The 13,274-nt window shown below is 36.0% G+C and overlaps 1 long non-coding RNA gene across 1 annotated transcript in view; it reads right to left on the bottom strand.

Moving 5' to 3' along the window:
• LOC122239572 overlaps positions 1–13,274 on the bottom strand; it is a 62,463-nt gene that overhangs the window by 36,541 nt on the left and 12,648 nt on the right. The window contains exon 3 of the long non-coding RNA XR_006218776.1: positions 2,819–3,015. This is a non-coding gene — a long non-coding RNA (uncharacterized LOC122239572). The remainder of the gene's footprint in view (positions 1–2,818; positions 3,016–13,274) is intronic.

Consider the following 13,274-nt stretch of genomic DNA (forward strand, 5'->3'; position numbering starts at 1 on the left):
TTCATACTTGGCATAGGGGTTTGGAATGGTGCAAAGTGTAACTACACTGTGGGCTCTGTGGGAGGTACTGCGGAGGTGGGGAGAGATGGAGGCTTGATGAGTGAGACTCACATCATTTCTCTAGTTCCTCCTTCAGTGCCCTCCCATGAATCAAGGTTGCTTGTGACATTACAGATGCAGTTTAAAGAATCATAACAAAAATTAGGCAAGAAACAAAATTGATATTCCAGAGTAAAATTTAAACTGGAAATAAAATTTAAACATATGGGTAACTCTCAATATATACAGAATGCACACGTGTGTGTATGTCTGTACTGGTTATCTGCACATTTATGGGCACACATACACACAACAGATATGTGTAGGAGCCAGTCTACTATTAAAAGAGATAGAATTCCTGGGTTCAGACCTGGCTTTGATGCTAATTAGCTAATGAAGTAATTGGGCAATTCATGTCAACTCTAAATCTCCATTTAGTCATCAGTAAAATGAGGGAGTTAGATACCTTCATGGTCCTTTACAACTTTAAGATTTCTAAACATTTGTGTACAGAAGGTCATTATTAAGCAATCATAAGAAACCCTTCTCCTTTGGTCTGATTCCTAATGCCACCCCTGCATACACAGCTGTGAAGGAACATCCTGGACACTGTGCTTAGTGGAGACCATGTGGCTGTGTAGAGAAGATGCAGGAATGCAGTGAGTAGACAGGAGCCACCCACAGGAGAGTTGAAGAAGCTCCAGGACCACTATGATAAAGTGCAGGCTAGGTCCTTCTGGAGAGTCCCTTTGGGGCACATGGTGGGTGGGTGGGGGGAAGCACAGTCTGTCTTTCTCCTTGACTCAATAATCGTGGTTGAAATCATAGACCAAAGTCTGATGCGTTCATGTTGAAGTCTTAGCAATACTAGTCACTAGCTATGTATCCTTTGTCCAGTTACTATACTGTTCTAGTCCTTGGTTTCCCTCCCACAGAAAATGATGATCATAATGCCCACCTCCACAAGCTCTTTTAATATTTAAATGAGAATATGGATATTTTTTTAAATTTTTTTTAATGTCTATTTATTTCTGAGAGAGACAGAGACAGAATGTGAGTGGGTTAGGGGCAGAGAGAGAGAGAGAGAGGGAGACACAGAATCCGAAGCAGGCTCCAGGCTCCGAGCTGTCAGCACAGAGACTGACATGGGGCTCGAACTCACGAGCCGTGAGATCATGACCTGAGCTGAAGTCAGACACTCAACCAACTGAGCTACCCAGGTGCCCCTGAGAATGATATTTTTAACATGATGCCCAGCACATAATAAGTATTCAAAAAACTGTGTGTATATGCATGTATTTCACATTTACATATCTTACAATGGAGTTAGGTCTTGATAACCCCATCATAAGTTGAAAATACTAAGTTAAAAATGCATTTAATATACTTAACCTACTGAACACCATAGCTTACCCTAGCCTACCTTAAACATGTTCAGAACACTTACATTACTCAACAGTTGAGCAAAATCATCTAATAATAGTGTTGAATATCTCATGTGACTCATCAAATACTTTACTGCAAGTGAAAAACAGAATGATTTTATGGGTATAGAATGCTTATAAGTGTATCAGTTGCTTATGCTCATGATTATGAGGCTGACCTGGAGCTACAGCTCCTGCCGCTGTCCAGCACCATGAGAGAGGATCTCACTACATCTCACTAGCCCAGGAAAAGAGCAAAATCCAGACTCCAGTTTCTACTAAATTCCTATCACTTTCACCTCATCATAAAGTCAAAAAATCATTAAGTCAAACCGTTTTAAGTCAGGGACTGTCTGTATACATATATCAATATGTATTTCATGCATTATGTATTATTAAATCTTTGGTAAGCTTCATTTATAGAGATTTATGGAAGAAGACCATTGTTATTTGGCAGTGGGAAAATAGAAACCATTCATAAAGGATAGGGTTTTCATTTTCTATAGAGAAGAGGAATTAGAAATCCGAAAAATAAGTATAATGAGAAGAAATGAACAGAAAATTGGACACCATATTTTAGATACATGGTCAGCCACAAAGAATTGTTCCATGGAACTTATTTATGTCATGTTGATTGCCTATAATATAGATAGCTGGAGCTGCCCTGGATGATCCCAATGATAAAGCCTCAAAGATTAAGTATGTTGTCTATGTATTCATGTATTTACTAAATCCTTCCTTAAGATTCTTTCAGAATGAAAGCTCCAGGAGAGCAGAGGCTGTGCCTATCTTGTCCAGTGCTGGATCTGAAAAGCCTAGAATGGTGGCTGGCATGAGGTAGGCACTCAAAAAATACCAAGTATATAGACCATACTATAAATTTAGTATTTGTTCTGTTGTTTATTTTCTGTCTCCAAGTGCTAAAATGCAAACTCCATAAGGCAGGCAACATTGCTTTGCTCACTGATGTGTCTGCCCCATGTGCCTAGAATGGTGCCTACACATTATGGGTGCTTCATAAATGTTTTTAGAATGATGACTGAAGCGGGTAGAGAGAGTGATTTAGAAGCAGTAAAGTCTCAATAATCTAGGCTGCTAAAGAAGCTTCTTAACCTTTAGTTTCAAATGGAGGTTTCAGGGAAAATGGCTTCTACTGCCCCTTAAACACAGATCATTCAGCTAAATAACCAGACCTTTCAGGAGTTTCTGAGAAGATGAAGACAAGGGGAAAAAGTCAGTTCCATAGCCAAGGTTGCAAAGGCTGTTCCACATTCATCCAAACTCACGCTCTCCTACACTGGTTTGTCAAATCCTTTATTTAAATATCTCATTATCTAAGACAATTTTGTACTTACTGTCATGAAGGCTTATGAAACCTGCAAACCTGTCTTGCTGGAGCAGGTACAATTTAAGCCAGTGATTGTTCAAAGGAGAAAGGAAAGGTGAAGAATGGCACCATTGTGAAGATTTAGAGCAGGAGGGTAGACAGCCCTCAGAGCTAACCTCTGTTCTCCAGGGTGTTTGTTTAGGCTCCTTAGACAATGCATATAGCCTAAAGATAGAGGGGGAAAAATTGTAAGTCTTCATGTATAATTTTTGTTGTTATATCTAAACTGATAGTTGAGGGCTAGGAGCTGAAACAATATTTTATAGAAGTATCATGTTGAAGTTTTTGCAGGTTTCAAAATATTTAAATATGTAAATTTCAATGGAGAGATGTTCAGATTTTTTGATAGTCTAATGATTTTAAGCATCTCATTTCTAGTCACACACTGACAAAAGATGTTCAGATTGCAGTGTGAGATGGTTTCTATGGTTACAGTTGTTTCCTAGCATTTTAGTGACATCTTTTGTGAGCATTGGCTGCTTCACTTATTTGTCACTAATGTATGTGTAGAACTATAGTTAATAGCCTTGGGCGGACAAAATTTTTTTTTCTGAATGGCTGTATTGTTTTTTAGCAGCATTTTTCAATAAGGTGACAATGCATTAGAATACTAATGGTATGTATGGTATTTTAAGATGTCAAGTTTTCAATAAAATGATAATGAAAATTTTGCATTTCATTTAATAGTTAAATATTCATGAATTTTCACAGCATGATGAACTGAGCGAAAAATAAAGAAACTGTATAATGTATAATACTAAACATCATAAATTAAGTTTCTTTTCATAGAAGCTATTCAAGAGTGTTTAATATATGGTTCTTCATGGATTTAGACCAATCTGAGCTAAATTAAAGGCAGCTAAAAAGGAAACTTGTTTAAACCAATTTAACATATTTTAACACAGCATGTTTACAATGTAACAATATAAAGGAAAATGACACATTACAAACAATATATACATTATATAAAACTTATGAGGAGTAAGTGGGGGATGTAATCTTCAGGCAAGAATATTTTGAGGAAAGTAATTACAAAGCAGGAGATGGAAGCATGCATGGGGGTAGAGACAGGTGACATAACCATGAGTAACAGAATGAAAGTAGGCAGTAGAAACTGAGAATCTAAAAGTTCTATCCAATAATGATCTATTTTAGGCATTAGGCTAATTTCTGGAGAACCTAGGAGTAAACACCATGTCTCCCCTCTGGCCCTGAAATGATCCAGTCTTAAAGCAATGTTTACAGAAAGGGAAAAAAAATTTACCTCAATATTAGAGGTTAAAAGACTGTTTCTCCAAATTCAAAGATCATTTGTTGTCCTGCAGCAACAGCCATTCCAACTACCTGTTATACAGGATGCATCTCTGGTGAATATTTGGGGATGCTGTGTATGGAGTTAAGCTACCAGAGAGGAAATGACTAATGGAATTCTAATTGCTGATTGCTATGACGTGGAAGACAGAACAAAGCCATTACCTGACTCATTATCAAAAAATATTGTCAATCACTTGAATAACCCATAACCTCCTGACTGGGAATTATTCAGCCATGCTCTCCTGACTGGCTAGTTATTCCACTGACCCATCCTATTAGGACTGTTAGATGTGATTGAAAGAACCATAGGACTGAGACACAGAAGAAAGACTCAGTTTCTATTGCAGAGCAAATCAAGACTAGAACCAGGATAAAGTTAACAGAAAATCCTAGCCTGATAGGTGCTGCTGATGTATCAAAGAATGTGGACTTAAGATGTAGAACTTGAAATTCCTATAGGATAAAAGCATCATCAGAGCATTGGTCTACTTAGGTTGGTGGTTAACTTGGTATTACCCATCTCTCATATGTCTTATTGTCACTAATTTACTTAATGCCTAACATATGTGTAATAACATTTACAGATATACAGAGAAAGGAATCAAAGACCATCCTTTTTAAAAGTATTTTGTACAGGAGAATGTTACTGCAATGTCTATTATTTAACCAATTTAGCATTATCCTTGATTCTGCTAATTGGGTGATCATTTGTGTATGAAGGAATTGAATTGCCAATGAAAATAAAATAATTGAAAAAGTAAAAAACCGGAAATTTCATAGCTTTCCTTAATTTTAATAGACTTCCCAAATCCAGTTCATTTTAACATGCTGATTTTTATTTATTACATATCGACCAGGTAGTGGTATTCAGTGTCCTGGCTCTACATTTACTAGCTGCACAACCCAGTGGAGGCAACCTCATCTTTCATGCCTCAGTTTCTCACCTATAAATGGGAATAATTGGGGTATCTACCTTATAAAATGTTGCATAAACTAAATGAGGTCAATACATATATAAAAGCATTAAGTTTGTCAAACAGGAAGCACACAATAAATATTAGCTATCTTCATTATCATTATAATTAATATCAACTCATTTTGTGAAAGCTAAATATAGGACCAGTAGAGAGATGATGGGAGAGAGGTTTTAAAGACTTCCTTGGGGCACCTGGGTGGCTTAGTTGGTTAAGCAACCAACTCTTGATTTCAGCTCGGGTTATGATATCACGGCTCATGGGTTTGAGAGCCCCATATTTGAGAGCTGTACTGACAGTGCAGAGCCTGATTGAAATTCTCTCTCTCCCTCTCTCTATGGCCCTCCCCTATGCATGCTTTCTCTCCTTCTCTCCCTCAAAATAAATAAATTTTGAAAAATAAAGACTTTCTTAGAACAAATATCATAAAAGTGATTAGAAGTACAAAATAGTGTTTTAATGAAGTATCTTAAACTGAATATAATGTTTTTTGGGGCTAGAAGTCAGTAGAACAAATTGGCTAACGTTCAGGGATCAGCTCTCTTATCCATGAAAGTAAGTTGGCATTATTGATCTCTTCCTTATTTGAATTGTGATGACTATATAAAACCAGCTGCTTAAAAAAGAATTTAGAACATAAAAGGGCAAATATTATATGATTCCATTTACATGAGATACCAAGACTAGCCAAATTCAGAGACAGAAAGTAGAATAGTGGTTGTTGCTAGGGGTTGAGAGGAAAGGGGAATGGGAAGTTACCGTTTATTAGATACAGAGTGTCAGTTTGGCATAACAAAATTTTTCTAGAAATGTATGGTGGTATGGTTGCATAGCAATGTTAATGTACTTAATGCCACAGAACTGCACACTTAAAAATACTTAAAATGGTGTATTTTTATGTGAGGAATATTTTATCACAATTTTAAAAAACAACTATAAATGGCTGACATACATGGAGGGGGGGTAACAAATGAAAAAATAACATACAGAATTAATCCTATATGTTGAGGTAAAAAAAAATGAGCCTTGTCCAAAATTTGTGGCACTTGATCAAATAATATATCTCGATTTTACTTTCAGTTTACATGAGGCCCAAGACTAAGACTTTGATTTTAAATATATTTTATCGAAAACCCCTCATGAATCTTAAACTCTTTTGGCTTCAGACTTGAGAATACAACAATTACATCATATCACTAATAAAAGTGTCCACTTCAGTGACTCAGGATGACTAATGAGAGCATTGTGATCAGCACTTCTAGCAAGGTGATCTTCTTTAGAATATATCCGTATCTTGTGCCAGAATAAGTGAAGAGAGCATTATAAGGACAAATTGTGGCTAATGCATTCTCCTTTATGCATTTCTGGGCTGATGACCAGTCCCATTAGATATCACCCCAAATGTGTCGGGAATGCTACTAAACAAGAGAAAAAAGAATTTTCGTCCTACATAAGTACAGCCAACACAAACATCACCCAACACAAGTGCTGCTCTGGCATTTTCTTCTTCATTCTGAGGTGTTTCTTATATGTCTCAGGAGATGAGAAACTAATTAATATAGCCTATCTGCAGAAATTCCAAACAAGCAAATGGTCTTCATTATTAGCCAGCATATTTGATATTTGGTTTCCAAGTCTTATCCTTTCACTCAAAAGTTACCCTGATTTCAAATAGCCCCATTTCTCTGTTTTATCAAGAAGTAGCAACAATCTACTACCACCACTGTTATTATGACATTTCAATCAGCTCGTTTCATTGCGGTTTGAGAAAACACTTTGTTGAAACCCAAAGGAAAATCTGCCACGTTTCCATTCAGGCATATGGCCAGGGGAAAAAAGCTTAATAACCAGTAATCAGAGTCTGCCTTCTTTGGGTGGAATCCACTGTGGACAAAAACAATTTATGCTGCACTGGACGAAAATAGTTCATCGATGTTATTTTCCAAGAGATAGTTAAAATAACTCCTTCTCATCTGATATCCCAAAACTAGAAGGAAAAGAGTTCAGATAATGTTGGGATCGATAAAGTCACAAAAGCAGAGTCGTATAGGAAATACATCTTGAAATTACTATCTTGTTCTTTTTATCACAGAACTTGCTAAAGAATAGTTAGGGCCATTATGAAGGGTAGTATTACAACAAGTTTTAGTTCAGGGAATCATCGAAATGAAAGATAACAAAGATACAATATGTATCTACCTAGAGTAGTGATTGCAATGATCAACAATCTGAAGTGTTTTTCCCTTTCAGAAAATAGACCTCTGATTATTCCCCAAGACTTAAGTAATTCAGAATAGTAAATCATCAAAATTTATCTTTTTAATATATTTTGAACTGATTTTTGAATATGGATATATATTTTATAGAAAATTAATATAAGCTAATTAATGAGGACTCAGTAAGTCCAATCTCAGGTGGAATGGAGAAATATTTCTTTTTTTAACAGAACCTTTAATTCTTTCCCACAATCTCTTATGATCAGAATATTTTCCTTTTAGTCCATCAGGCTTATTACCTATCAGGCAGAAACAGCCCTCTACACAAACTACCCTTTCTGCAAAGGGCATGTGTTTCAGTAACAAAACATTTCTCTGCCTAGGCAGTGAATGGAGGGAGTTCTATGTCAGTAAAACAGAAAGTAGGCAATACTTGTTTTCACTGGCAATACAGTGACTCTTAACCGTTGTTGTATATTAGAATGACCCAGAAAGCTTTTTAAAAACCTGATGCTCAGGTCATACCCCACACCAATGAAATTAGAATGCCTAGGGCTGGGAGGCAAACACAATATTTTTTAAAGATTCCCAAGTAATTCCAATGTGTAGCACAGTTTGGGAAACATTACAATATATATTGGAAGTCAAAATTTGTTATTAATTGTATGCCAATAAACTACCTCTTCACACCAATAATTGAGAATTGGCAGTGTCTTAATTTTTTCACATTATTTAATCTTAATAAACCTAGGAAAGTCAATCCAAAATGAAGCTGCCAGGATAAATAATACAAAGCATCTTTTCCTTTTTCATCATTATTAAATCAATATCATACTATGGCCTCATTAAACATTTTCTCATTAAATATTTTATTTTTATAATTTCATTTCTACTACCATTTTCCTAATAGGTCTGGTGTAGACTCTACCCATGGGGAAAAGTGTATTTATTCACTACAAGGAGTGGATGTTTCCAGGAAGTTTGCATTTTGTAAATGTGGTTTGGTTTTCCAAAATGATTTAGGTTCTGTAATGTAAGAGAGAAACACTCAAATCATACCCATTGTAATCTCTTACATTTTTGTCCTCAGACTCCAAAAAACCTCATACCCACTTTAGAAACATTGTGCCAAATCCTCAATTTTTCACTTTCCATTTGTAGATAATGCAAATATCTTTTCATTCAAAACTCTCATTATCAGGGCGCTTGTATGGCTTAGTCAGTTAAGCGTTCAACTTTTATTTCAGCTCAGATCATGATCTCACAGTTCATGGCTTAAAGCTCCATGTTGGGTTCTGTACTGATAGTGCAGAGCCTACTTGGGATTCTCTCTCTCTCCTCATTCCCTACCTCTCTGGCCTTCCCCGACTCTCTCTCTCTCAAAATAAATAAATAAACATTTAAAAAACTCTCATTATCTATAATTCCATTAATGATTTATATCAGTAGAAGATTTTAAAGTGTATTTCCATCATTCATTAATTTTTCTAAGGAAAGCAATTTCTATATCCTCATTGGAAAATTGGAGAAATTGGCAGATAATCCACACTTATTTTGACGATTTTCCTTAGAATACTGCTAAACTAACCTGTTTCCTTTGCCTAAATGCCACTGTGCCTTCTAACATATGTATACTCAGGCATCTGGCTTCTTCTTTTAGACTTTTTGAGCTAAGACAAATCTTGGAAACAGTCAACTTTATCAAAAATATTTTTATCTTGGGGCGCCTGGGTGGCTCAGTCGGTTAAGCGGCCGACTTCAGCTCAGGCCATGATCTCGCGGTCCATGAGTTCAAGTCCCGCATCAGGCTCTGTGCTGACAGCTCAGAGCCTGGAGCCTGTTTCAGATTCTGTGTCTCCCTTTCTCTGAACCTCCCCCATTCATGCTCTGTCTCTCTCTGTCTCAAAAATAAATAAACGTTAAAAAAAATTTCTTTAAAAGAAAAATTTTTATCTTGTAGAGTCTATATGGCTTTATTACCTGAATCTTTCATTCTTCTCTCTTCATTTTTTCTTGTCTAGTAATTGATATATTCCCAAGGAAGAAAACAAACAGAAGGGAAATCAAATAGTCCCCTTCAAAAATTCCTTAGGTGTCATGAGAGCTAATCAACAATAGATACTAAATTTTTTAAATATCAAGCCAACCAAGTTAATTCTTACTCATGTTGTGATTTCTGAATAGAAATCTACATTTCTGTTTCTTCATTTCTTAGAGTCTCCTTAAGACATTGTGGAAGTATCCTTGAAGCTCAGAATACTGTAGTTTCCAAGTCCTCGTTCAATGCCTTATTCATGAACTGACCTATCATAATTCTAATTCGAGTTAACAATAATTCAAAAATATTTACTAAAGGTGTACTATGTGTCTGGCACTGTATGAGACATTGTAAAGGATGAAGAAGATAAGTGGTCTGAGAATTGCTCCTAGAATTTATAACCTGGTTGAGGAAGGAAGGTGCTCAAGATTATAAAACACAGCTATTTTTTGAGCCATAAGAAAGGAAAAACATGCAACTAATTAAATTTTTACATGTCATCATGAGGCACCTGAGTGCCTCAGTCGGCTAAGCATCCGACTTTGGCTCAGGTCATAATCTCACAGTTTGTGGGTTCAAGCCCTGCGTTGGGCTCTGTGCTGATAGCCCAGAACCTGGAGCCTGCTTTGGATTCTGTGTCTCCCTCTCTCTCTGCCCCTCCCCTGCTTGCTCTCTCTCTCCCTCTCTCTCTCTCTCAAAAATAAATAAGCACAAAAAAATTTTAACATGTCATCATATGTCAAGATGCACTGACATTTTAAGATGCATTCTGATTTTAGAGATGCTAAAATGAAAAAAACATAGAGTGTGTCTTAGTGCAATAGCATATATACCTAAAACAATGAGGGAATAATATACAACAGTGCTAAATACTGGTGAGGCTGTACAGATAGTGATGGACAGAGGGCTAATACAAGAGATACCATTGCAATCACTGGGATGGTTTGCAGAATGACTTAAGCTTAATGGAAACAAGAAGTCAAAAGCACTAGTAAAGTCCCTGGAGTTTCATACAATGTCAAGGTGACAAATTCCTACTTGCTCACTTTTCTGAGAAAGATACATTGAATACCACACTCATATTTGGTCCAGTCATGTCCTACTCACCCTACATCTAAAATATCTTTCACATCCATCCCCTCTTCTCTTTTCACACTTGCCACTATACCATTCCCTCTCATAATTTTCTTTACCAAATCTCTCTAGGCAGCATTTAAATTAATCATCCCCATCCACAGCTCAGAACACAATGATCCCAACATTGTAGGGATAGCAACAATGGCTAATCAACGATGACTAAACTTCTCAGCTTGGCATTCAAGGCCCTGAAAGATCTGACCCTAATATATGTTATCTCCTATTTTTCCATTGCAACAGCAGTTCTTTTAACACATTTCTGTTTAATTGACTCATCAGATCAATGCTCTCCATTCCCTCTGTAAAACATGGATGATTAAACACTCCAGGCTAGCAAGTAATATAGTATATCTGTGCCCTTCTCCCACCAATTAGCTGTATACTTGTCCAAACCTATTTATGCCAGTCTTACTTGTTCTTGCAATTATGTGATTTAATTAAATATGAAAACTGATAAAATATGAGTACAGAAAGAAAATTGTTTCTATGAACACTAAGTTATGTGCTTGATTTAAAAAAACTAACAAGCTAACAACAACAACAAAAAAAAAAAAACTGATGTCAAACCAGGAATGGGCAAGACAGCTATAACAAATTGAGAAAAAAAAGTAATAAAAATCCAGAAGGATGCCACACTCAGATTGTGTCTTCCAGTTTTGCTCCATTTTAAATAACCAAACATGTTTGTATCAAATCAGGCATAAAATGGTGGACTGTGGGTACAGACTACAATCAACAGATTGATACTCAAGAAAATGATTTGGTGCCTCAAGAGATGATTGACAAATAAAAATATACTTGTATGTTTTATATTAAAATAAAGGCCTACATATGTTTTTTTAAACTCTTTCCCCACTTTTACCAAGGTTTCAATTTATAAACTAGCTATAAGTCCCAACTCACTAAACAGAGAAACTCTGCTCCTACCCTAGGCTCCAACGAAACTTCAATCCGTAAGCCCACACTATTTCTTCTTTATGAAATGAGCACTTCCCATATCACACACTGTTCAAATCCCCTTAATCTTCAAGAATCTATGCAAAAGCCCCTATCTCTGTGAAGTATTCCCTAAAGCATTCCTGTTAGAAATTGGAGTTAGAGAGGTATTTGAGGATTCTAATATCAGCTCTACCATCTATTGTGGAAACCAAATCAAATGTATTAACCTCTACATCTCAATTTCCTCATCTGTAAAATGGGGTAACACCTATCACATAGCGTTGTTAGAGGATTAATGTATAGAACACTAAGCATAATGTCTATAATGTAGGTGGGTTCAAAAAATGAGAGACACTAATCTCCATCCACGCATTTTTCTTTTGGATGCTAACAGCCCCTCGTTCATCTTTCATGATGCTTCTTGTTTTCTGTTCTGTATTATAACAGTTTCAATACATGCTTTTTTCCCATTAGATATATATTCCTTGATTGCTAAGCTGCAAAGCCAATACTTCTTTTGCAATCACTTGCCTTGCTTTTAAATAAAGAAAGAAAGAATTAAATAAAAGGCCAAATGACTGGTGAACCTTTGTTGTGGTTATTAAAGCAGAGGCCTGGCAAAAGAATAAGGAAAAGAGAAACAATTTAGAGTATATTTTTTTGTTCTCTACCTGACTTTCTACAAAACTTTATTCAATAAAACAGATAAAAGGCTTAATTACAGCAGCTTAAAGATGGTTGCTTCTACATCTCCTTTTCTAATGGCCTCATGTTTTCTTTTTGTGTTGATTCTTTCTCCTCAAAATGTTGATAGGGTAGATTACACCTGACAGCAGTATTAGCAGCCCCTGGAGAATTTCAGTCTTTGCAACGCGACATTCTTCAGAGGAGAAACCTTTTGCCAGTCCCCTAACCCCCACACCAAAAAGGATTGAAATACTGCATTCTTTTTAGTTGACAATTGACTGCAACATTTTGCAAATAAGTGCCAGGCCTCGATGAGGTGCAAAATACTGACTGTATTAGCTAGTTATTTAGAGAGATGTGAAGATGCTCTTGCCAACATACATTCAATTTAGGCTTTGAATGCTTTGCGTGATCTCCCAGGCAGCATTTGTTTGAAAATGTTGGAATTTAATTTAGAAGTTTTCACATTTGCTTTTTTTGTTCTTATTTTTAAAAGCAGCAATAATTCTTTAGTCTTTAAAGCAGACTCTAGAGTTACTCTTTATATGTGTGTACATATATACATACATGTGTAAAATATGAAAAAAATTACCATGTTTTTCTATTATTTTGCTCTGTTCTAATTTTTGTCATTGAACTTAAACTTTTTCAGTCTCAGAATACTGAAAATGGAACTGCATTGCTATTTTTGTAGAGATGACCATTTTAGGCCCATAGCCTTCTTGGGTTACCTATGTGGATCTATGTGTAATTTTATAATCACAGAGTATGAGGTTGTTAAAGGGCACTGAAACGTCTTTTACCTACCTACCATGTGACCTATATATCACTTATATAACATATGAGCAAGACTTTCTCCTCAGTCAGGGTATAATACTCAGTGTCTCTTTAGAATTGTCACAAATTAGTATTTATAATAGTAACCACTTGTATTTCTATATGTAGGAAATATTCACTGCTTCCACTTTACTAGTAGGAGGTTCAGATAGGTCTAGACATATTTAGTAAACTAGTGGGTTAGACTTAAACAGAGCTTTGTCATACATTGCACAAGTTATGTACTTCACAGCTCTAGGGGAGCCATTTACACAGACAATTTCCCTATGACAAGCAGGGAGC

Source organism: Panthera tigris, chromosome B3 (genome assembly GCF_018350195.1).
Source record: "Panthera tigris isolate Pti1 chromosome B3, P.tigris_Pti1_mat1.1, whole genome shotgun sequence".
NCBI classification, from domain to species: Eukaryota; Metazoa; Chordata; class Mammalia; order Carnivora; family Felidae; genus Panthera; species Panthera tigris.